The 25034-nt window shown below is 35.7% G+C and overlaps 1 long non-coding RNA gene across 2 annotated transcripts; it reads left to right on the top strand.

Annotated features, from left to right (window-relative positions):
- The first annotated feature begins 1393 nt into the window (after window positions 1-1393).
- Window positions 1394-3534, top strand: LOC128279508 (uncharacterized). 2 transcript variants are annotated; one of them, XR_008269708.1, is made up of 3 exons: window positions 1394-1544; window positions 2461-2502; window positions 3386-3534. It is a non-coding gene; the product is annotated as an uncharacterized LOC128279508 (long non-coding RNA). The 2 variants fall into 2 exon arrangements; XR_008269709.1 differs by lacking the exon at window positions 2461-2502.
- The last annotated feature ends 21500 nt before the right edge of the window (window positions 3535-25034 follow it).

The following is a 25034-nucleotide window of genomic DNA, read 5'->3' on the forward strand; positions in this document are numbered from 1 at the left end:
TTACATATTAATAAAAATAACTCTTTATTAGTAGTAAAATTTTATCTACTTTTATATTTTCTATGTTTATAAATATAAACTTTAGAGAAGCATCATAAATATCCTATTGATTAATAAAATATTCATTTCTCTTTGTTCACATATCGGCGGTAGAGTGAGGATTCATAGATGGGACCTTTGATATCCCAATGCCTCTTACTGCTCAGCTACTCCAAGACTTTCACATCTTCAGACTGATTTTGCTAGAAATTTTAATTTTAATTCATGGTTAATTATGATTGATTTGATTAACTTATTTTATTTCTATCTTTTTTAAGATGGCTAAAGATTTGATTTCAACATTAATTATGGTTATTGATCTTGAATTTATCGAGCAAAATTTAGATTTATGTTTATATTAATTTAAATTTTAATTCATGATTAATTATGATTGATTTGGTTAACTTCTTTTATTTTTATCTTTCCCAGGATGGTGAAAGATTTGATCTCAACGATTAATTTTGGTTTTTGATCTTGGTGAAAGATTTTATGCCTAGTAGTTTGCTAATTCACTTTCATTTAACCTGTTCCATGAGCAGTTGGGAATTTGATATTCAAGTTGAATGTCGCCAAAATCAACTTAGCTTTTTCATTAAAGGCATTCCAAATATGGCATTGAATGCAAATGGTTGGTTTACTACTAAGACCCAACTTTGACTATTATTATGCAATCTCCTTTCTTAGAGTGACCGGGAGGGTAATAGATCTTTTCACTTCGAAGGGTTGGTTTGTAAAACCATATATGAGGCTTGCTTTTCCTAAATACGACTCCTAGAGGTTTATCTTCTGAAAAGTTTTCCAGAGCAATACTTCTACTGCACACCCATTGTCAATCAATATTCATTTAACATCATAGTTCCCAATCTGAGTTGTTACCACTAGAGGGCCATTTGTAACGCCCCAATTTTCGGGAATTCTGTGAATGTTGACAAAATTTCATGCTTTGATTTTGTCATTTGTGAGTGAAATTATGAAATAGGACCTATGTGAAAATGTTTGAAAATGCTATAGGCTAAATTGAAGTGGCCAAATAAATAGGAGTGCAAAATAGGAGGATTTGCATGATAAACCTCCCATTTTACATGAAGTGGCCAACCATCATGTTGTTGTAGACAAAATGTACACTTGATATCCATAATTTATGGTGCAAATTTATACAAATTGATAATAGGTTAGGTAAATGTTCCATGATAATGGGTTAGGTAAATGTTTCATGATAATAGGTTAGGTAAATGTTTCATGATAATAGGTTAGGTAAATGTTCCTTGACAATGGGTTAGGTAAATGTTTCATGATAATGGGTTAGGTAAATGTTTCATGATAAGAATATCATGTCTTTTGTATTAAAGAATTAAATGGATGAAATATGAAGTTTTATTAAAAGAAAAAGAGATGAAAAGAACAAAGTTTTGTCCATCTTTGTTCATCATAGCTGAAAGTTAGAGAAGAGAAAGGAGAGGAGAAAGCTCTTGAGTATTCGGTCATTAGGAGGAGGAAAATTGAAGGTAAGTTCTTGGTACCTTGCTTCTATCTTGATGTTCATGAGTTCTTCTTGATTCTACCTTAACTCTTGAAGTATATTTTGATTTTTAGTTGTGTTGTGAGCATTTAGTCATGAATTAAAATGAAGGAAATGGTTGTTGTTTCATGTTCTTTTGATGAAAAATGGAAGATATGTGAAGTTGAGCCAAACAAATGAGCATGCATGTGCCTTAGATGCTAAAGGGAAAAATCAGCTAACATGTGCTTTAAAATGATGAAATGGAGATTATGCTTAAGTAAAAATCATAGATATGTGATGATTGATTGGTGATATACATGTTTAAATAACATGCATGCAAGATAGGTGTATGAAAGAGTGATTTGGTAATAAATCTGCTTGGGACAGCAGCAGTAACGTGACTTTGGAAAATCACCATAAATTGTGGGAGATGAATTAGAAGCTGAATAAATTATGTAATTAAAGCTTATTGAGTCTAGTTTCTAATGAAATAAACAAGAACATATTTTGAATTCTGTTCAATGAGAAATTTGATTCGTAATGAAGAGTGGTCAGATTAGTCAAACAGTGAAACATGGGAAACTTTGAGAAAATTCTGGTATTGATTGGCTAAACCAAAAATTCTTAAAATTTTATGGATAGAAGATATATGAGTCTATTTTCAGGGAAAATTAACGGAACTTGATTTGGAGTTTCGTAGCTCCAGTTATAAATAATTTAGTGACTATTGCTCAGGAAGACAGCTTGCAGTGAAATTATGATTATGTGGTAAATATTGACAAAAATTTGTTAATGAGTTGCTTATTGATTTCTTATAAGCTTACTATGATCTGTAGGTGTGGTTGGCCTAATATTGTAAAGGGTTAATACGTAGTTTGTATTTGAATAGTTAGATTAACGTGTTAGTAATCCAATTGTAGGCGGTTCGTGTGTGGATCTCGTCAGCATATCGTCGCAAACAGGTGTGTAATTAACACCCTCTTTCTTAGTCTGGATCGGCAAAAGTCAAAAAGTCGAAATGCCGAAAACCGGTATTTCGTAGATTTGCGAGTGTGCGAATGCTCGTGAGGTAAATCGATTAATGTTTTTGGTAAGCTGTAAAATTTGGACTGCAAAGTGCATGATTTCTGTGCCCTTGATATTTTTGTGCTTAATGGGCCAAAATTGGAATGATGGGCCAACAGGCCCAATTCAGTAAGAACCCTCGGTACGTGATTCTTTTAGTACGTGAAAAGTAGGAATATGCATGAAAAACCCTAAAAACAGCTAAATTACTATAATACCCTATGTATGGAAAATTACTGTTATACCCCTAGGAGATAAATTACTGAAATACCCCTAGGGTTAAATTGACCTAAATGCATGTTTGACTGTTGTTATTTACTGCATGCCATGTTGTTATTATCTGATGCATGGGATTGGGATATTGATGGAGGAAGTACTGAAAGTGGCTTGTCCACGTCTTGGAGGCTTTGCCTCAATCTCTCGTTAATCGAGCAGCAAAGGTCAAGAATCGTGGAGTGTTGGGTGGGTGGGTTGAGCTATTCCCACATGGAGTGTATGGTTGGTACGGGTGGAGTGTAGTGGTTGGTGGGTTGAGTAGTCTCCCAAATGGGCTTGCATATGTTTCTTGATGTTGCATGTATTTTGAAATGGGCCTATGGGCCATCATTTATCTGAATAAGGGCTAAGGCCCGGTTTATTGTAATCTGAAAAGGGCTCGCCCAAGATCACTTTATTACTGAATGGGCTTAGGCCCAATGGGCTTGAGCTGACTTGGGCTTTGAATGGGTTTTCCTTACACTGAGTTTCCCCAAACTCACCCTTTTATTTTCATCCACGCAGGAAATCCCCAACCATAGTGGGCTTGGAGCTGTGAGGGAATTCGGAGTGGCCACCCGTTCTGAAAGTTTGATTTTCTTCTGGTGAACTGGACATCCTTTTAATTACGTTTGAGGTTTTGGGCTTTTAAATGTAATAAGGCCGCTTATTTATTTTGATGGTTTTAATATGTATTACTAAGATAGGTAATACTTATTTTAACTGTTGAAATTGGATAGCTTTAGGGCACGTTTTCAAAAACAACAGTTGATTTCAAAATAACACGACAACAAGCAAAGCTTCCGCAATGAAAGTATTTTCCAAAATTAATCACTTTTCCTAAAAAAGACTTAATCAAATCGGTTTCCTAGAAGTATCCATGACGTTAAGGTGTGGCAATGGCAGTATGCATGTCTAGGATTGGATCCGAAGGAGCTTGGTATAGCGATCCGATGGACTCACCACCTCTTTTCCGGTTTCCTACCTGGTGCACAGCTTCCATTCACTTTAACCCTTAATGAATTAATCTTTTGAACATCAAGTACGATTTTATGGACTTAGAATGGGATTTTTTTTAACGTTTTTGATGTGGCATACCGGATCCGGCTATAACTTCTGGGCCGGGTTTGGGGTGCTACATTTAGTGGTATCAGAGCCTAGGTTACAACAACTCGACTGTGGAATGGGTTTACAAAATTTAGATCTTCGAAAACAAAAATTTTATAAAGATTACGAAAAACGCGGTTTTCAAATTTTAGATCTTTAGAAGGTGGCATTCCGAATCTCCGGCTCAAGCCTGTAAGTATTACTCTGAACTCTTCTGAATATTTTTCTGACTTATCTGTCTGTACTGAAATCCTGCTAGGATACTCTAGATAGGATGATACTGAAACCATAGGAAAATCTGATAAGAGACTAAAACTGTAGCTAGACTTCGATTCTGCGAAAACAAACTCTGAACTACTGTCTGATTCATAAAACATCTGTAATAAACACTGGAATATTAATTGATGCATAAAAATTCGTAATCAAGATAAATCGATATGAGTACGAGAGCTACTCGGGGAAGAGGCCGTGGTCGAGGCCGAGGTAGTACTCAAGCTGGATCTTCGTCTTCTGAACACATACCCACTGGAGTAGCACGACCACCACCGACGGATGAGAATGGGCCGTATGATAGGGCCGCCGAGGATGATGCCTTGTCACAGGCAATGCTTCATGTTCTGGAAAGGGTTGCCGGAGCAAGTTCGGGCAACGAAATTCAGGGATCAATTTCTGAATGACTTCGGGACTAACGGAATGAAGATCTTTAAGGGCGTGTCTGGTATAGCCCCGAATGTGGCGGAATATTGGTTGGAGGCCACAGAACGGATTATGGACGACTTGGACTGCTCTGAGGAGATTGTGAGTGGGGTATCTGTACTAAGTCCTTTAGGTCACTCGGTTAGGGTAGACAAACTGTATAGGGATGTACCCTTAGAAACTCAAGGTAAGATTTTCCCTGGAGATCTGATGGAGTTACCGTTCGGAGAGTTTAATCTCATTTTGGGAATGGACTGGCTTGTTAAGCATAAAGCGACTTTGGATTGTATTGCTAAACGAATGGTGTTAAGGACCACAAAGGATGAGGAGGTTATGGTGATAGGTGAGCGAAGGGATTATTTGTCCAATGTGGTGTCGGCATTAAGAGCCGAAAAGTGGATTCGGAAAGGTTGTGAGGTCTATTTGGCATTTGTAAGTCAGTTAGAAGAGGAGGGACTGACAGTGGATAAGGTTAGGACCGTAAAGGAGTTCCAAGATGTTTTTCCGGAGGAGTTTCCAGGATTGCCTCCGAACTGAGAAGTTGAGTTTGGAATAGATTTGTTGCCTGGAACGGCGCCTGTGTCTATCGCACCGTATAGGATGGCACCAAAGGAGTTAGTGGAGTTAAAGGCTCAAATTCAAGAGTTGTTGGATAGGGGCTTCATTATGCCAAGCGTGTCTCTATGAGGAGCACCAGTGCTATTCGTGAAAAAGAAGGATCGTACGATGCGGATGTGCATTGATTATCGCCAGTTGAACAAACTGACGATTAAGAATAAGTATCCACTGCCAAGAATTGGCGATCTATTTGACCAGCTTAGAGGAGCTTCTGTATTTTCCAAGATCGACCTTTGATCTGGATATCATCAGTTAAGGGTCAAGGAGGCAAATATCCAAAAGACGACATTCAGGACTCGGTATGGTCATTACGAGTTTTTGGTTATGCCATTTGGACTGACGAACGCTCCTGCAGCGTTTATGGATCTGATGAATCGTGTGTTCCAACCATTTTTAGATCAGTTCGTAGTCGCCTTTATTGACGATATCCTGGTATATTCTAAAACTGAAATGAAACATGATGAGCATCTCCGTATAGTGCTGTAAGTATTAAGGGAGAAGGAACTCTTTGCGAAGTTCAGCAAGTGTGAATTTTGGTTGAGGGAGGTAATTTTCTTAGGACATGTGGTCTTTGCTGAGGGGATTAAAGTGAACCCTCAGAAAATTGAAGCGATTTTGGAATGGAAACCGCCTAGGTCAGTGTCGAAAATATGGAGTTTCCTAGGACTGGCGGGATACTATAGAAGGTTTGTAGAAAGTTTTTCGTGATGGCAAGACCTCGATAAAACTCATAAGGAAAGGAGTACCATTTGTATAGACTAAGAAGCACCGGAAGCTTTTGAGAAGTTGAATAAAATTCATTCAAGCACTGTGTTAATTCAATTTGAGTCCGGAAGGATTTTAGTGTGTACAGTGATGCATTACACGTGGGTTTGGGCTGCGTGTTAATGCAAGAGGGTAAGGTGGTTGCATACGCATCATGACAGCTTAAACCTCACGAAGGGAACTATCTTACTCATGATTTGGAGTTGGCGGCAGTGATATTTGCACTTAAGATTTAGAGACATTACTTGTACGGGGAGAGGTGTATTATATACACAGACCACAAGGGTCTTAAGTATTTGTTGACTCAGAAGGAGCTGAACCTTAGGCAAAGGAGATAGATTAAGTTGCTTAAGGATATTGACTATTCGATCGAGTATCACCAGGCAAGGCTAATGTGGTAGCTGATGCTCTAAGTCGTAGAACTGTATCTGATCCGAGATCAATGTTTGCTCGTCTGAGTCTGTATGATGATAGAAGTTTGTTGGCTGAGTTGCAAGTGAGGCCAATCTGGGTGGATCAGATTAAGGAAAAGCAGTTGAACGATGAGTCTTTGGTCACTCATTTTCAACAAGTTAAGGAATGGGAAACTTCTGAGTTTCGGTTAGATGGCGAAGGATTTCTGTGTTTCCGAGAAAGAATTTATGTTCTGAAGGACTCTGATTTGAGGCAGACAATATTGAAGGAAGCTCATGGAGGACTATGTGCCATGCATCTTGGAGGGAATAAGTTGTATCACGACTTACGAGAATTGTACTGGTGGCCTGGACTTAAACGAGAAGTAACGGAGTTTGTAGGGAAATGTCTGACATGCCAGCAAGTGAAAGCTGAGCATCAATTACCTTCTGGACTGTTATAGCCAGTGAAGATACCACTTTGGAAGTGGGAGAGGCTAACCATGGACTTTGTGAGTGGGCTGCCCTTGACACCATCGAAGAAAGACTCAGTGTGGGTGATTGTGGATAGGTTGACCAAATCAGCCCATTTCATACCTGTACATACTGACTTTTCACTTCAAAAGTTAGCCAAGCTGTATGTGCAGAGATTGTACGACTTCATGGAGTCCCAGTTTCGATTGTCTCTAACCAGGATCCCAGATTTACATCTCGGTTTTGGCAAAAGTTGCATGAGGCGTTGGGGACACGATTGAACTTAAGTATGGCTTTCCATCCCCAAACTGATGGTCAGTCAGAGAGGGTTATTCAGATTCGGGAGGACATGTTAAGGGGATGCGTGATTGACTTTCGAGGTAGTTGGGAGGATTACTTGCCGTTGGCAGAATTTGCGTACAATAACAGTTACCAGGTGAGTATTCGAATGGCACCGTATAAAGCACTGTATGGACGAAGGTGTCGTACACCTAGTTGTTGGACTGAACTAGGAGAGCGACAAATTCTTAGACTAGAGTTGGTAGCTGATACTGAGGATAAGGTTAGAATAATTAGGGACCAGTTAAAAGAAGCATCTGATAGGCAAAAGTCATATGCAGATTTGAAGCGTAAGGAGATTGAGTACTCAGTAGGTGATATGGTCTTCTTAAAGATTTCTCCTTGGAAGAAGATATTAAGGTTCGGTAAGAAGGGCAAGTTGAGTCCGCGGTTCATTGGGCCTTATCGGGTTTTGAAGCGAGTAGGCCCAAAGGGCTTATCGCTTGGAATTGCCTCGAGTTAGATAGGATTCACGATGTTTTTCATGTCTCCATGTTAAGGCGTTATCATTCTGACCCTGCTCATGTCCTGCCAGTTGCAGAAATTGAAGTAAGGACTGATTTTACCTTTGAGGAAGAACCCATACAAATTTTAGATCGAGAGGTTAAAGTTCTAAGAAGGAAGTCGGTTCTGTTGGTAAAAGTACTGTGGCGTAATCATGGAAGGGAAGAAGCTACTTGGGAATTAGAAGAGACTATGCGTCAACAATACCCTCAACTAATTGGATCGAGTAAATTTCGAGGCGAAATTTATTTAAGGGGTAGAGTTGTAACGCCCAATTTTCGAATTCATGAATGTTGACAAAATTTCATGCTTTGATTTTGTCATTTGTGAGTGAAATTATGAAATAGGACCTATTGGAAAATGTTTGAAAATGCTATAGGCTAAATTGAAGTGGCCAAATAAATAGGAGTGCAAAATAGGAGGATTTGCATGATAAACCTCCCATTTTACATGAAGTGGCCAACCATCATGTTGTTGTAGACAAAATGTACACTTGATATCCATAATTTATGGTACAAATTTATACAAATTGATAATAGGTTAGGTAAATGTTCCATGATAATGGGTTAGGTAAATGTTTCATGATAATAGGTTAGGTAAATGTTTCATGATAATAGGTTAGGTAAATGTTCCATGACAATGGGTTAGGTAAATGTTTCATGATAATGGGTTAGGTAAATGTTTCATGATAAGAATATCATGTCTTTTGTATTAAAGAATTAAATGGATGAAATATGAAGTTTTATTAAAAGAAAAAGGGATGAAAAGAACAAAGTTTTGTCCATCTTTGTTCATCATAGCTGAAAGTTAGAGAAGAGAAAGGAGAGGAGAAAGCTCTTGAGTATTCGGTCATTAGGAGGAGGAAAATTGAAGGTAAGTTCTTGGTACCTTGCTTCTATCTTGATGTTCATGAGTTCTTCTTGATTCTACCTTAACTCTTGAAGTATATTTTGATTTTTAGTTGTGTTGTGAGCATTTAGTCATGAATTAAAATGAAGGAAATGGTTGTTGTTTCATGTTCTTTTGATGAAAATGGAAGATATGTGAAGTTGAGCCAAACAAATGAGCATGCATGTGCCTTAGATGCTAAAGGAAAAATCAGCTAACATGTGCTTTAAAATGATGAAATGGAGATTATGCTTAAGTAAAAATCATAGATATGTGATGATTGATTGGTGATATACATGTTTAAATAACATGCATGCAAGATAGGTGTATGAAAGAGTGATTTGGTAATAAATCTGCTTGGGACAGCAACAGTAACGTGACTTTGGAAAATCACCATAAATTGTGGGAGATGAATTAGAAGCTGAATAAATTATGTAATTAAAGCTTATTGAGTCTAGTTTCTAATGAAATAAACAAGAACATATTTTGAATTCTGTTCAATGAGAAATTTGATTCGTAATGAAGAGTGGTCAGATTAGTCAAACAGTGAAACATGGGAAACTTTGAGAAAATTCTGGTATTGATTGGCTAAACCAAAAATTCTTAAAATTTTATGGATAGAAGATATATGAGTCTATTTTCAGGGAAAATTAACGGAACTTGATTTGGAGTTTCGTAGCTCCAGTTATAAATAATTTAGTGACTATTGCTCAGGAAGACAGCTTGCAGTGAAATTATGATTATGTGGTAAATATTGACAAAAATTTGTTAATGAGTTGCTTATTGATTTCTTATAAGCTTACTATGATCTGTAGGTGTGGTTGGCCTAATATTGTAAAGGGTTAATCGTAGTTTGTATTTGAATAGTTAGATTAACGTGTTAGTAATCCAATTGTAGGCGGTTCGTGTGTGGATCTCACAAGATATCGTCGCAAATGTGTGTAATTAACACCCTCTTTCTTAGTCCGGATCGGCAAAAGTCGAAAAGTCGAAATGCCGAAAACCGGTATTTCGTAGATTTGCGAGTGTGCGAATGCTCGTGAGGTAAATCGATTAATGTTTTTGGTAAGCTGTAAAATTTGGACTGCAAAGTGCATGATTTCTGTGCCCTTGATATTTTTGTGCTTAATGGGCCAAAATTGGAATGATGGGCCAACGGGCCCAATTCAGTAAGAACCCTCGGTACGTGATTCTTTTAGTACGTGAAAAGTAGGAATATGCATGAAAAACCCTAAAAACAGCTAAATTACTATAATACCCTATGTATGGAAAATTACTGTTATACCCCTAGGAGATAAATTACTAAAATACCCCTAGGGTTAAATTGACCTAAATGCATGTTTGACTGTTGTTATTTACTGCATGCCATGTTGTTATTATCTGATGCATGGGATTGGGATATTGACGGAGGAAGTACTGAAAGTGGCTTGTCCACGATCTTGGAGGCTTTGCCTCAATCTATCGTTAATGAGCGAAGCAAGGTCAAGCTGTGGAGTGTTGGGTGGGTGGGTTGAGCTATTCCCACATGGAGTGTATGGTTGGTACGGGTGGAGTGTAGTGGTTGGTGGGTTGAGTAGTCTCCCAAATGGGCTTGCATATGTTTACCGATGTTGCATGTATTTTGAAATGGGCCTATGGGCCATCATGTTATCTGAATAAGGGCTAAGGCCCGGTTATTGTAATCTGAAAAGGGCTCGCCCAAGATCATCATTACTGAATGGGCTTAGGCCCAATGGGCTTGAGCTGACTTGGGCTTTGAATGGGTTTTCCTTACACACCGAGTTTCCCCAAACTCACCCTTTTATTTTCATCCACGCAGAAATCCCCAACCATAGTGGGCTTGGAGTCGTGAGGGAATTCGGAGTGGCCACCCGCTCGAAAGTTTGATTTTCTTCCGTGAACTGGACATCCTTTTAATTACGTTTGAGGTTTTGGGCTTTTAAATGTAATAAGGCCGCTTATTTATTTTTGATGGTTTTAATATGTATTACTAAGATAGGTAATACTTATTTTAACTGTTGAAATTGGATAGCTTTAGGGCACGCTTTTCAAAAACAACAGTTGATTTCAAAATAACACGACAACAAGCAAAGCTTCCGCAATGAAAGTATTTTCCAAAATTAATCACTTTTCCTAAAAAGACTTAATCAAATCGGTTTCCTAGAAGTATCCATGACGTTAAGGTGTGGCAATGGCGGATGCATGTCTAGGATTGGATCCGAAGGGAGCTTGGTACTTAGCGATCAGATGGACTCACCACCTCTTTTCCGGTTTCCTACCTGGTGCACAGCTTCCATTCACTTTAACCCTTAATGAATTAATCTTTTGAACATCAAGTACGATTTTATGGACTTAGAATGGGATTTTTTTTAACGTTTTTGATATGGCATGCCGGATCCGGCTATAACTTCTGGGCCGGGTTTGGGGTGCTACATCATTAGTTGTATCATTTAGGATTGTAGCTAAATCCATATCTTCAAAATTTATCTTTCAATCATTGGTAGGGTGAACTCTTTTTGTTGTTATGCTCATGGAGTAAACATTCCTGGGATTAACTTTTCATTTGGGGGAGAAGGTTACCTTGTCTACTACCCCCACTATCATATGGATCACTCCCCTTATGAGTTATTTTCCCTTTGCCTTAAAGTGCTTTTGCCTAGCGCTTTTATGATGTAACCTACGTTGGTCTTTCCCATCCACAAATTAGGTTAATTGGCCTCTTTGTATTGCACTTTCGACTAAATATTTGAGGGAGACACATTTTTTGGTCTTAATCATCATTAAATGACATTTCAAGAAATCCTTTTTTCCAATCAATAGAACGATTCAATATGTAATCATTCAAAGTTCACTTATCATACTAATCAAAAACCATTTCAAAAGCATTAATTCAAGTAACAAGGATATCTCAATTGAAGGCACCAACTTCGATTAACTTACTTGAGAAAAGAAATCCACCATACAAATTGTAACTAGCAATTTCACCACTTATGCCTTAGCCGATGTCAAATTCTTCACGAAGATTTAGAGAAATCTAGATACTAGAATTACCACATTACTATGATCAAACCAGAAGCATAGTCACACTTGACATGATTATCACAACTGAAGAACACACTGTAGATATGAGCCATGATTGATAAATTCGAGAATATAGATAACAAGAAAACCAAGATTAAGAAGTCTAAGATAGAGAAATCCAAGATACAATATCATAATGAAAGACTTAAAACAAAGCTCATAAGAAAATATGGAAGATTTCGATAATTTTCCAGAGGAAAGAATTCCAGAAGAATACATCATTCAAGCCCACTGGAATTAAATGCAACAAGGATAGTGTACCTTCCCCTATATATATATATATATATATATATATATATCGAATAGAATATCAATTAGAAGAAACAGAATCATGGCATCATGTGCATTTTCTCATAAAATCCCAATAGACAGAATGTAATAGAATGCTAGAGGGAAAATAGAGTAATACAGATTATATACCAGTCAAACTATCAATACTTTCGACTTATTCCAAAATTAGAAAACATTCTCGCACGACAACAATTTATCTGAAAATAGATAGCCCCACTAATACTTCCAAGAGTAAATGAACTCATAGAGTACCTCAAGAGAGACAGTCATAATCAGCTTACTATAATTACTACATTCAAATATCTTACATTTCAATATTTATTCCTCCAACTATTTCTGTCATTACAAATCCCACATTATGATTTTCATTAAAGAAGATCGGTTCTGAAGAAATTCCAGTTAATACATTTATCGATATCGCACTCTACTAGCTCTATCTTTACTTATCAATCTAATTAATGTCTTATCATAGTTATAATCATTCTACAGCTGAACTCTTTGGTCTCATACTTGTGAGCTTATTCAACACTGATCTTATAAAATCCTTTACAAAACACCGCTCTGGTAAGGGGGTGGGGTCGTAAGGTCCCTAACTTGTCTCTTATACACATATACATATAACACTATTTCATCATCATAGCAACATTTTCATAAACATATCATCCACTTCTAGTAAATTATTATTCATACCTGTATGGCACGAACCTTCCAATTATCTTATTTAAACCAGTGTATTTATGCATGCATTCTATGGATTCTGAATAACTTTACTTATCCCATTCATTCAATCAAACAAGTCATGCACATAACATCTTATGAGGGCCAAACAAACATGGATAAGTATGTCACAATCAAAACTTTTATCTTGCACATCATCCTATACATATCATTACTATCATATAACTCAATTCAATCAATTTTAGCACATTTACTAAACTATACGAGTTTGCCCATTATAATTATCCAAACAAGTATATACGAACATTTGTTCCATCAATAAGATTGGTGAGTTACCCAAATACATATATTTGCTAGAGCAAATCGATCATATATATTATAGAACTATCAACTGAACATAGATAAGCTTATCATAATGTATTCCTTTATATCATTTAAAGATATCATTGCAATCCATCAACATTCAATGTTCAATCGGGACAATGACATTTTATCCGTATCATGTTATTATGAACCTTTTAGTCATACCTTCATGAATTTTTATTTGCCACATTCACTTAATCAAGTAAATCAAGTGCACAACATCATATGAATATCAAACAAGCATAGGTACTCATCACAACATGAACTTTCATTTCACATGTTATCAGGTACATAGCATGAACTTTTATTCATACTTTTCTTAGTTTAGGCTCATCATAACTGTAATTTACTCAAATACCTTTGCATCACATTTAATACGGTCGGTGTAGCTCGGTTGGAGAGTACCTCTGTCTAAACAAGATAGTTCTCATTCGAGACATCACACTATCACGAATTAGTGGCATGTATAACTAGACTCTCATTCATGCTAGGTTAGTCCTAGAATCGACTAAACCATAGCTCTGATACCACTAAATGTAACACTCCTTACCTGTGTCTAACGCCGGGACAGGATATAAGGCATTAACGGACTTAAACGCAAACAATCATGCAAATTGGGCCATAAAATTTCATTCATATTTTAAAACATTCAATCACATGCACATAGTCCCTTATTTGGGTTTACGACGCCTAAAACATACTTTAGAAAGGGTTCAGGACTAAACTGAGAACTTTGGAAAGCTATGGAAAAAAAATTTAAAAATTTTTCTCATGAAACGCCCGTGTCCTCAGGCTGTGTAACTCTCTGTTTATGATGTCAGCAAATAAATTGAACCACAAGGCCAGGCCACACGCCCGTGTCACCAGACCGTGTCCCTCACACGGTTGAGACATACGGCCGTGTCTCGTCCTGCGTAGTTAACTCTTTCGCTATTTTCCAAGCCTTTTTGTTACCCTTACATGCACACACATATACATGGATCCAATGACATTCAACATCCTCAATTATGATACAAACATATCATTTACCTATCAACATGCATGTGTTACACATTCCCATATTAAGCCAAGACTAGTCATACCATAGTTATCTTTGTGCCAATTTATTTCAACTTATCATAAAACATCCTTGTTCAAAGCATTATTATTTATCTCCATATTACACATTTAATTCATGGTCATAAACCATGCATTCAACACACATGATGTAATGGCCTAAATTCAAGGTTATCGGAACAGTGGTTTCGTAACCACAAATCTGATTTAAAGAGAAATTTATTTTAATATTTTTGCATGAATATTTATATAATAGGAAAATCGTATGAAACTATCGATAAATTTTTTTTACCCATTTAGTGGTTAGTTAGAAAAAAGGAATTATTGAAGGAATTAGGTAAAAACAAAGTATCGAGACCTTGATCTCATAAAAATGAGTAGGAAATATTTTTATAAATATTTATAAAATGTTAGTGATGTGGAATTAAAATTTCGTTAGAAAATTTTAATGTTTGGGTAGGTAATTAAATGAAAAGGACTAAATTAGAAAAGGTCTAAAAGTTGCTAGAATGATTAAATAACTTAAGTGTCTAATGAGAAAGGAATTAAAAGGTAATTATTCCCAAAATTTATTTGGGCTGGACGGCAAGGGAAAGAAATCAGCAGGAAAATTGATGATTTAAGGGAAAAATTAGAATATTGCATAATTAACTAAATAAAGATAGGACAAAATAGGAAATATCTAGATTTCTCTTCATTTTTCTTCATTCTCATCAGCCAAAACGCCATAGGAGGAGTTTTTTAAGCTGGTATTCCATAATTTTTGCACAAGTGAGTTAATCTTTGCCTTTTTCATATTTTTTTGTGTTTTTAAGACTTTTACAACTAGGTCCTACTATTAAATTTATTAGTTTTTGAATTCATGGATGAAATTGAAAGTCACCATGGTTGAGTGCTGTAAGTTTATGATGAAATAAATGAAATTGAAGCTTTAATTTGTTTATGAGATGATTTATTAGGTAATTTCAATAGAAATTGATTTTTAGGACCTAATTGTGAAAATGTTTGGAATTAAAGTCTAGTGCTGAAATTATGATTTCCAAAGGTTGTAAATTAGTTTAAGGTGATAGAATAACGTGTTAATTGAGAAAAATCAGCTCAATTGAGAGGCTAATTGAGTAGGGACGAAATTATTATTTATTAAAAGCCTAGGGGAAAAATAGTAATAAACAGCTTGCACTAAAACAGTTTTGGACAGCAGCAGTAGACTAACTTTGAAAAATTACCATAATTTGTATAAATATAATTAGAAGATAAAAAAAAATGGAAATAAAGGTTATTGAGTCTAGTTTCTCATTGAAGAAACGTGTAAGCAATGGATTTGTAAATCTTGAGATATAATGAATTTTGTGAGACAAGGTCAGAATGAATTCGAGTTCCCCTGTTCTAAATTTGAAAAATCATAAAAAATTGAATAAAAATAATTATGGGCTTAAATTTATTTTTTTAGAATCCTGAATAAGTTTATTTTTAAGAGAAATAAACGAGAACATCATTCAAATCCTGTATGAAGAGATAATTAATTTTTAGTGAAGAGAGGTCAGAACTGTTGGACAGCAGAACGGGGGTGACTTTAAAGAATAAAATGTATTTATTGGCTAAACTAAAAATTCTGAAAATTTTATGGTAGGAATATATGTGAGTCTAGTTTTAGGAAAAATTAGCGGATCTTAATTTGGAAATTTGTAGCTCAAGATAAAAAATAATTTAGTGACTATGACTCAAGTAGACAACTTTGAATGAACTATAAATAATAGTTGAATTATAGAGAATGTTGCATATGAACATGAAATGTATTAAATTGATAATTAAATTTATTTATTTAGATCCATAGAATTCAAATACGAAGCTAGATCGAGGAAAAGAAAAAGTTCGGGATCAGTAGATTTGTGTATACGAACAAGTATCGAGGTAAGTTCGTGTAACTTGAATTATATTCTTAAATGCTTGAAATGTATGTTATTGATGTGAAAATAATTTGAATGTTCATTGTATGAAAATTGATGAAACATTGATATATTTGATAAAAAGGGGAAGAAATCCCGATTGAATGAAAGAAAAATTCGATGGATCTCTGAAAAGGAATTGACGGTAAAAAGGATCTAGCCTGGATAGGTGATCTTATCTTGATATAGCCCTCCCAAAGAATATGTGTAAAATGGATTTAGCCAGGACGGGTAATCCAAATTAGGGTCTGAATTTATCCTGGACTGGTAATTCAGATCCAAGCTCATTAGAGTAATTGTCGTTGCAGGAGATTTAGCCTGCGCTGGTAATCCCAACAATACTCTATGAGTTTATATTACAGGGGATTTAGCCTGGACTGGTAATCCCGCTATAAGAATTAGGTTCGCGGGAGTGTGCTCTCTGAAATGGAAATGTGCGCACATGAATATGAATTGACGGGCCCGAAAACGTACACTAAAAGTGTACATCTGAAAATCCATCAAAAATTCCAACAAATTCAACGGGATAAATATGAAAAAAAAATATAAGGGAATGGAAATCATGGTATTGATGAGTTCATCAATCATGGTATATATATTATTGACACATGGAAATTATTGTACTAACTTGAATGTTGAGTTTGTGCATATTAGGGTAATAATGCATTGAATGGATATTTGAATGTTTATTGCATTGTATTGAAAATATTAGGCAAGTATAATTCTTGTTACATGAGCTTACTAAGCACAAAGTGCTTACCCTATTTCCTTTTTCCCTGTTTTGTAGTGTTAAGAGCTCGGAGGTCGGATTTGGTCGGAGACACATCACACTATCAACTTCAAGATTTCAGTATATCAAGAAACTTTATTTTGGAAATCAATGGTATGTATAAGCTAATAAAGTAAATGTTAACGTGAAATGAATGTAAAGTTAGTCATTGGTATGGTTAACAAACCTGGTTTTGGTATGTGATAATGTCATCTTATAAATATGCGTGAATCTATATGCGTTAATCTATCTTGAAAATATGTTGAATTGGATTGGTTGATGTGGATTGGTCTCGATTTAATATTGCAGGGAAGGTTAGATATCTATAAAGGGGTTATATTGAGTTAAAAAAAATTAATTCATAAACTCCGGTAATACCTTGTACCCTATTCCGGTAATGAATACGGGTAGGGGATATTACATTTATTGGTATCAGAGATACGATTTAGCCGGTTCTAGGACCGATGTAACAAATACGGGATTAGCTATACATGCCATTTAAATTATTATTGATAGTGTGATATCTCCTGACCATTTAAAATGTGTTTTTCTTATAGTAATGTCATCCGACCGAGCTCAATCTGAGGAAGTTGGGAGTCATGCTCCGGCTTCAGTACAAAGAGAAGAAGCTAGCAGTAGAAGGCCCGAGACAGAAGGTTGAGGGGAGGAGGCAAAAACGGCCTTCTTTCAAATGATGAATGAATGGTTTAATCAATACTTAAGAACTAACCCTGTAGTGCAGCAAGTTCAAGCTCCCCCTCCTGCTCCTCCACTGGTTCCCGAGATCCCACAGGGTACAGGTACTGAATCTGTCAGAAAAGAAAAGGCTTCAGTAGATAAAATTCAAAAATATAGGACCGAAGAATTCCGAGCAGTAGTTGATGATGATTTCGAACGGGCTGAATTCTGGTTAGAGAATACTACTCGGGTTTTGGAGGAACTATCTTGCACACCAGAAGAATGTCTAAAATGTGCCGTCTCACTGCTAAAAGACACAACTTATCATTAGTAGAATACTAAAGCTTCAGTTGTTCCAAAAGAAGAAATTACATGGAGTTCTTTCAGAATGAATTTAAAAAGAAATATATCAGCCAGAGGTTCCTTGACCAGAAAAGAAAAGAATTTCTTGAGCTGAAACAGGGCAATAGATCGGTATCTGAGTATGAAAGAGAATTTGTTCGATTGAGTAAATATACTCGAGAATGGGTACAGTCAGAAGCTGAAATGTGCAAACGATTCAAAGAAGGGTTGAATGAAGACAATAAGCTATTGAACGAAATTCTTGAAATTCGAGAGTTTGATACATTGGTAGAGAGAGCTTATAAAGTAGAAGAATTGAGCAAAGAAAAGAAACAGGCTGAGAGGGAAGCTCAAATTTTTAGTAAAAGACCGATGGGAAAATCCCAGTTTTCCGCTTCAAAAAAATTGAAGAAGTACCAGGATCGTTCTACATCAACCACTGGGTATTCGGGTAGAGAGCGAAGTTCTCAACGCACTAATCCAAGACCTTCCACTCCATTAGTGACCAGTATTGGCAGTGTTGGCACTCCTAAGCCGAGATGTCAGTACTGTAATAAAGCTCATTTTGGTAAATGTCGATTAAAGAGCGGGACTTGTTACTGATGTGGTTCTTTTGACCATTTCCTCAGAGATTGTCCAGAAAGGGGTGAAAAAGAAGCTAAACAAATATCGAAGCCGAGTAATCCAGTTTCGAGAGGTAGACCACCTCGACCATCTGGTAATGTCAGTGGTAGCTGATGAGCTACAAAAGATACTGCAGGCAGGCCTGAGGCACGAGCACCTGCTAGGACATATGCCATTCGTGCCAGAGAAGATGCTTTAGTACCTGATGTTATTATTGGTACATTTTTTTTACTTAACACTAATATTATTGCATTAATTGATCCCGATTCTACGCATTCATATATATGTATAAAGCTTGCACGTGTTAAAGATTTATCTATTGAACCTATTGAATTTGTGGTTAAAATCTCGAACCCCCTGGGTCAATTTGTTTTGGTAGATAAAATTTGTAAAAATTTTCCATTGATGGTAAAATGTTATTGTTTCTCGACTGATTTGATGTTACTGTCATTTGATGAATTTGACGTGATATTAGGCATGGATTGGTTAACCCAGCATGATGCAGTAGTAAATTGTAGACAGAAATATATTGTGCTAAAATGTCAGAATGGTGAGTTGCTCTGGGTTAAATCTGATCAGATAGAGGGGTTATCTGATGTAATTTCAGTAATGGCAGCACAGAGGTTTGTCAAAAAAAAGTATGATGCTTACTTGGCTTATGTACTCGACACCAAGGTATCTGAGTCAAAGATACAGGCAGTGCCAGTGGTATGCAAATTTTTCGATGTGTTTCCAGAGGAATACCAGGGTTGCCACCAGAAAAAGAAGTGGAATTTTCTATAGATTTGATTCCGGGAACTACTACGATTTCTATAGCTCCGTACCGGACAGAATTAAAGGAGTTACAGACACAGTTGCAAGAACTTGTTGGCAAGGGTTTTGTCTGACCGAGTCATTCACCTTGGGGTGCTCCGGTTCTATTTTTCAAAAAGAAAGACGGGTCTTTGAGATTATGTATCGACTACCGGTAGCTTAATAAAGTAACCATAAAGAATAAGTACCCATTACCCCGGATTGATGATTTATTTGATCATCTGAAAGGTGCTACAGTGTTTTCAAAGATTGATCTTCGATCATGTTATTATTAGTTCCGGGTAAAGGAGTCAGATGTGCCAAAAATAGCCTTCAGAACCAGGTACAGGCATTATGAGTTTTTGGTTATGCCATTTGCGCTAACTAATGCACCTGCAGTATTCATGGATTTGATGAACCGAATATTCAGACGTACTTAGACAGACTGGTGGTAGTATTCATTGATGATATTTTGGTTTATTCTCGGGATGAAGAAGAACATGCAAAACATTTGAGAATTGTGTTGCAAATTATGCGAGAGAAGTAGTTATATGCTAAATTCAGTAAATGTGAATTTTGGCTTCGAGAAGTGGGATTTCTTGGACACATTATATCCGCCGAAGGCATTAGGGTAGATCTACGTAAAATCTCAGCTATTGTCAAATGAAATCCACCGAAGAATGTATCTGAAGTTAGAAGTTAATGTATCTGAAGTTAGAAGATTCTTGGGTTTAGCTGGATATTATCGGAGATTTGTACAGGGATTCTCTATGATAGCTTCTCCGATGACTCAATTATTGCAGAAAGATGTAAAGTTCGAGTGGACTGATGAATGTCAGCAGAGTTTCAATCGATTGAAAGATCTACTAACGAAAGCACCTGTATTAGTGCAGCTTGAACCGGGTAAGGAATTTGTTATTTACAGTGATGCCTCATTAAATGGTTTAGATTGTGTTTTGATGCAAGAAGGTAAAGTAATAGCCTATGCTTCAAGACAACTTAAACCACATGAAAGAAATTACCCAGTACATGATCTTGAATTAGCTGCTATTGTATTTGCGCGGAAGATATGGCGGCATTACTTGTACGGTGAGAAATGTTATATTTATACTGATCATAAAAGCTTAAAATATTTAATGACTTAGAAAGATTTGAATTTGAGACAGCGCAGGTGGCTTGAACTGATAAAGGACTATGATTTGATTATTAATTACCATCCGGGTAAGGCTAATGTTGTAGCTGATGCTTTGAGCCGAAAATCTCTGTTTGCTTTACGAGCTATGAATACCCAGTTATCGTTGACTGATGATGGTTCAATCCTAGCTGAATTGAGAGCTAAACCGACATTTCTACAACAAATATGTGAAGCTCAGAAGAATAATGAGAAGTTACAGGTTAAACGGCACAGTGTGAGTCAGGAAATGATTCTGAATTTCAGATTGGTTCTGATGATTGTTTATTATTTAGAGGTAGGGTATGTGTACCTTAGAATTCAGAGCTCATACAGAAGATACTAGCGAGGCTCACAGAGGTACTAATGCGAGGCTCACAGCGGTACTATGTCTGTACATCCAGGAAGTAATAAAATGTATAATGATCTAAAAAAGATGTACCGGTGGTCGGGAATGAAACGTGATATCTCTGAGTTTGTATCAAGGTGTTTAATATGTTAGCAAGTTAAAGCTGAACATCAGGTACCTTCGGGGTTACTTCAGCCAATTACTATACCGGAATGGAAATGGGAAAGAATCATTATGGGTTTTGTATTGGGGTTACCGTTTTCTCCGAGGAAAAAAAGATGCTATTTGGGTGATTGTTGACCGATTGATAAAGTCAGCGCACTTTATTCCCATACGTATAGATTATTCTTTAGATAAACTAGCTGAACTATACATATCAGAGATTGCCAGGATACATGGAGTGCCTGTCTCCATTATATCGGATAGAGATCCCCGATTTACGTCTCGTTTCTGGGACAAATTGCAAGAAGCCTTGGGTACTCAGTTGTATTTCAGCACTGCATTTCATCCTCGGACAGATGGTCAGTCTGAGCGTGTAATTCAAGTATTGGAAGACATGCTCCGATGTTGTATACTAGAGTTTGAAGGTAATTGGGAAAGGCATCTACCTTTGATTGAATTTGCTTACAATTAGAGGTGTTCAATCGGTTAACTGACCTGTTAACCGACCAAAATAACATTAATCGAATTAACCGACCTTTCAAAATTTTTAACCGTTAACCAAACCAAAATTTTTTCAAAAAAATAACCGAACCGAAAATTATATGTTTTTTAATTTTTGGTTAAAATAAGTATAAAATTAACCGAATTACTCGAATTACCCGAATTAACCGAATTATTTGTATAAAATTATATGTTTTTTATTTTTATTTTTAGTTTTAGATTTTTATTTTTATTTATTAAATTATTTGTAATTTTTATGATTGGGTTAGGTGATTGGGTGGTTAACCGACCAATTAACCGAATTCGGTCAGTTAACCAAATTTTTTCGGTTTTACCCAAATTTTGCACACCCCTACTTACAATAACAGTTATTAGTCCAGTATTAAAATGGATCCGTATGAAGCTTTGTTTGGTAGAAAATGTAAAACACCGTTATATTGGACAGAGCTCAGTGAAAGAAAGATACATGGGGTTGATTTAATCCGGGAAACAGAAGAAAAAGTAAAGGTTATTCGGGATAGTCTAAAAGTAGCTTCCGATCGTCGAAAATCATATGCCGACCTTAAACGAAAAGAGATTGAATTTCAAGTCGGTGACAAGGTATTCATGAAAGTGTCTCCTTGGAAGAAAGTTCTCCGATTCGGTCGAAAGGGTAAATTGAGTCTAAGATTTATCGGGCCATATGAAATCATAGAAAGAATTGGATCGATCGCTTATCAATTGGCATTACCACCGGAACTTGATAGATCTTTCACATGTTATTTCTCCGACAGAAGTGGAGATTCAACCGGATATGACTTATAGTGAAGAACCGGTCAAGATATTGACACAGTAGATGAAGAACCGGTCAAGATATTGACACAGGAGACAAAGGAGCTTAGAAATAAAAAGATAAATTTGGTGAAAGTATTGTGGCAAAAGCACGGGATTGAGGAAGAGACATGGGAACTGGAGGAGGCAATGAGGAAACAATACCCAAACCTCTTTACTGGTAAGATTTTCGAGGATGAAAATCCTTAAAGGGGGGGAGAGTTGTAATAGCCTGAATTCAAGGTTATCAGAACAGTGGTTTTGTAACCACAAATCCGATTTAAAGAGAAATTTATTTCAATATTTTTGCATGAATATTTATATAATAGGAAAATCGTATGAAAATATCGATAAAATTTTTTTACCGATTTTGTGGTTAGTTAGAAAAAGAGAATTATTGAAGGAATTGGGTAAAAACAAAGTATCGAGGCCTTGATCTCGTAAAAATGAGTAGGAAATATTTTTATAAATATTTATAAAATGTTAGTGATGTGGTATTAAAATTTTGTTAGAAAATTTTAACGTTTGGGTAGGTAATTAAATGAAAAGGACTAAATTGGAAAAGGTGTAAAAGTTGCTAGAATGATTAAATAGCTTGTCTAATGAGAAAGGATTTAAAAGGAAATTAGACCCAAAATTTATTTGAGCTGGACAGCAAGGAAAAGAAATCAGCAGGAAAATTGATGATTTAAGGGAAAATTTGGAATATTGCATAATTAACTAAATAAAGATAGGACTAAATAGGAAATATCTAGAATTCTCTTCATTTTTCTTCATTCTCATAAGCCAAAACGCCATAGGAGGGGTTCTTTAAGCTGGTATTCCATAATTTTTGCACCAAGTGAGTTAATCCTTGCCTTTTTCTTATATTTTTTGTGTTTTTAAGACTTTTACAACTAGGTCCTACTATTAAATTTATTAGTTTTTGAATTCATGGATGAAATTGAAAGTCACCATGATGAAGTGCTGTAAGATTATGATGAAATAGAATGAAATTGAAGCTTTAATTTGTTTATGATATGATTTATTAGGTAATTTTAATAGAAATTTATTTTTATGACCAAATTGTGAAAATATTTGGAATTAAAGTCTAGTGCTGAAATAATGATTTCCAAAGGTTTTAAACTAGTTTAAGGTGATAGAATAAAGTGTTAATTGAGAAAAATCAGCTCAATTGAGAGGCTAATTGAGTAGGGACGAAATTATTATTTATTAAAAGCCTAGGGAAAAATGGTAATAGACAGCTTGCACTAAAACAATTTTGGACAGCAGCAGTAAACTAACTTTGAAAAATCACCATAATTTGTATAAATAGAATTAGAAGATGAAAAAATAATGAAATTAAAGCTTATTAAGTCTAATTTCTCATAGTAGAAACATGTAAGCAATGGATTTGTCAATCTTAAGATATAATGAATTTTGTGAGACAAGGTCAGAATGAATTCGAGTTCCCCTGTTCTAAATTTGTAAAATCATAAAAAATTGAATAAAAATAATTAAGGGCTTAAATTTATTTTTCTAGAATCCTGAATAAGTCTATTTTTAAGAGAAATAAATGAGAACATCATTCGAATCCTGTATGAAGAGATAATTAATTTTTAGTGAAGAGAGGTCAGAACTGGTGGACAGCAGAACGGGGGTGACTTTAAAGAATAAAATGTACTTATTGGCTAAACTAAAAATTCTGAAAATTTTATGGTAGGAATATATGTGAGTCAAGTTTAGGAAAAATTATCGGATCTTAATTTGGAGTTCTGTATCTCAAGATAAAAATAATTTAGTGACTATGACTCAAGTAGACAACTTTGAATGAACTATAAATAATAGTTGAATTATAGAGAATGTTGCATATGAACATGAAATGTATTAAATTGATAATTAAATTTATTTATTTAGGTCTAGAAAATTCAAGTACGAAGCTAGATCGAGGAAAAGAAAAAGTTCGGGATCAGTTGATTTGTGTATACGAACAAGTATCGAGGTAAGTTCGTGTAACTTGAATTATATTCTTAAATGCTTGAAATGTATGTTATTGATGTGAAAATAATTTGAATTTTCATTGTATGAAAATTGATGAAACATTGATATATTTGATAAAATTGGGAAGAAATCTCGGTTGAATAAAAGGAAAATTCGATGGATTTCTGAAAAGGAATTGACGGTAAAAAAGATCTAGCCTGGACGGGTGATCCTATCTTGATATAGCCCTCCCGAAGAATATGTGTAAAATGGATTTAGCCCGGACGAGTAATCCAAATTAGGGTCTGAATTTAGCTTGGACTGGTAATTCAGATCCAAGCTCATTAGAGTAATTGTCGTTGCAGGAGATTTAGCCTGGACTGGTAATCCTGACAATACTCTATGAGTTTATATTCTGAGGATTTAGCTTTGGTAGGTAATCCCGCCAGAAGGATAAGGTTCATGGAGTGTGCTCTCTGAAATGGAAATGTGCGCACATGAATATGAATTGACGGGCCCGAAAATGTACACTAAAAGTGTACCTCTGAAAATCCATCGAAAATTCCAAGAAATTCAACGGGATAAATATGAAAAAAAATATAAGGGAATGGAAATCATGGTATTGATGAGTTCATCAATCATGGTATATATATTATTGACACATGGAAATTATTGTACTAACTTGAAAGTTGAGTTTGTGCATGTTAGGGTAATAATGCATTGAAAAGATATTTGAATGTTTATTGCATTGTATTGAAAATATTAGGTAAGTATAATTCTTGTTACATGAGCTTACCAAGCACAAAGTGCTTACCCTAT

The sequence above is a fragment of the Gossypium arboreum genome, chromosome 8, assembly GCF_025698485.1.
Source record: "Gossypium arboreum isolate Shixiya-1 chromosome 8, ASM2569848v2, whole genome shotgun sequence".
NCBI classification, from domain to species: domain Eukaryota; kingdom Viridiplantae; phylum Streptophyta; class Magnoliopsida; order Malvales; family Malvaceae; genus Gossypium; species Gossypium arboreum.